Below are 2,283 nucleotides of genomic sequence, written 5' to 3'. Positions count from 1 at the left end.
TAACTCCACTTTGCAACTTGTTTCTGGCGTTTAACTCCAGAATGCAGCATGGAACTGGCATTGAACGCCAGTTTGCATCATCTAAACTTGAGCAAAGTATGGACTATTATATATTGCTGGAAAGCCCTGGATGTCTACTTTCCAACGCAATTAAGAGCGCGCCATTTGAAGTTTTGTAGCTCCAGAAAATCCACTTTGAGTGCAGGGAGGTCAGAATCCAGCAGCATCTGCAGTCCTTCTTCAACCTCTGAATCTGATTTTTGCTCAAGTCCCTCAATTTCAGCCAGAAAGTACCTGAAATCATAGAAAAACACACAAACTCATAGTAAAGTCCAGAAATGTGATTTTTATTTAAAAACTAATAAAAATATGCTAAAAAATAACTGAATTATACTGAAAACTATGTAAAAACAATGCCAAAAAGCGTATAAATTATCCGCTCATCACGTGCCACGCCTTCGAACTGAAGTGGCACGCCCTTTGCCTTTCTCACTTCTCTTTGCCTCTGGAAACTTGAACTGGCATGCCGCGCCCCTTTTGTGAGTGAGTGATTCCTCTGTTTGGCGTGCCACGCCACGAACTCAAGTGGCACGCCCTAATGCTTCTTTGCTTTCTGAATGACACTGGCGTGCCACGCCTGGTTGCTCAAGTGGAACGCCTAAGTGAAGAATGGTGAGTGGCGTGCCACCCCTTCGATACCAAGTGGCACGACCTATGTAATTGGCCTCCTTCATCCTCTCTGGAAACTTATACCAGCGTGCCACACCTAAAGGCTGGCGTACCACGCCTATGATCTTATCTTGGTTCCAATAGTTGGCGTGCCACGCTTCAGCCTTCAAGTGGCATGCCATAGTGAAATGCTAAGTTTGGCGTGCCATGCCTTCGACACCAAGTGGCACGCCCAGTCTTCAATTACCTTCAGCCCCTTCTCTGGATTGTTGTACCAGCGTGCCACGCCATGCTGCTCAAGTGGCACACCCATGGATTTGTGAACTCTTCAAGCTTGGCGTGCCATGCCTGGGTTCTCAAGTGGCACGCCCAAGTGACTTCTTGGAGCTGGCGTGCCACGCCTTCGATACCAAGTGGCACGCCATAGTGGAGGTTCTTCTTGGAATGGTGAGTTGGCGTGCCACGCCTCTTTACTCAAGTGGCACGCCCATAGTAGTTGATGGGTCAGGCGTGCCACGCCCAACCTGGCGTGCCACGCCCCTTTTGTGTCCTCCATTTGGCTCTCTGGAATTTCGTATTAGCGTGCCACGCCCAATCTCTGGTGTGCCACGCCCACATGCATGCTTGGACTTCTTCTCTGGACTTTAGTACTGGCGTGCCACGCCCAGCTCCTGGCGTGCCACGCCAGTGCATTTTTGTGGCGTTTGCTTCAAGTGGCACGCCAGTTTCACACGCTCAGCTTCTTGTTTGTCTTCTATCCATTTTTTGATGCTTTTCTCACCTGAAATTCAGCACAACTCATCTCAAAGTAGTGTACCAGAATATTCATCAAATAATGCATGAATTGTACTAATCAAATGAGATTTATGCTCTTTTATGGTCTTCTTTATGCAAGAAAGAAGGGTAGATGATGCAAGTCATCACAACACCAAACTTAAGTTTTGCTTGTCCCAAGCAAATCAATGTGAGTAAACCTTTATAACTTGAGGCCTTGGCTTTAAGTGATTGCAATACAACTAAGAGTAAGACTAAGTGTTCAACACATATATGAATGTTTTAATGTTAACCATGGGACTCAACAACCTTGAGCAGCTTCATCTTTAGTTCATTGGCCCCTTCCCTTTGTCCTTCTTCTTGGAGGGGGGGGGGGGAGAGCCACCTTCATCTGGCTTGGAGGAACCTTCTTGTGCTTTGGCATCCTTGGGCTTCCAAAATCCTACCCTCCTCATATAATTCCTTTCATCCTCCTTATGTTTGGCTAGGATTTCCTCTTGTCTTGCACTTAGCTCTTCCATTCCTTGCATGAAGGTTGGATATCCTGGGTTTAGAGCGGCTATGGTGTTAAACAAGTGATTCAGCTTTGCTTGTATGTTGATGTCATACTGCCTCCTAGATATGGTTCTGGCATCATAGAGATGTTTGAATTCGGCCAAGTTCCTCTGTTGCCATTTGCCTTGCTCTACTATTTTGTCCAGTACACTTCGCACCTCTCCCCAGTCAAATTGTTCTTACTGCTCCTTCCTCATATGCTCCCAATTCCCTTGGAGTTGTTGAATGTTTTGGTTGACTTGGCTCCATTGTTGTTGTTGAGTTTCCTTGAGTTGATTGACATCT

This window comes from Arachis ipaensis, chromosome B5 (genome assembly GCF_059453495.1).
Source record: "Arachis ipaensis isolate K30076 ecotype BB chromosome B5, ASM5945349v1, whole genome shotgun sequence".
Classification (NCBI taxonomy): Eukaryota; Viridiplantae; Streptophyta; class Magnoliopsida; order Fabales; family Fabaceae; genus Arachis; species Arachis ipaensis.
The sequence above is the reverse complement of the archived record's forward strand: the minus strand, read 5'-3'. Positions refer to the sequence as shown.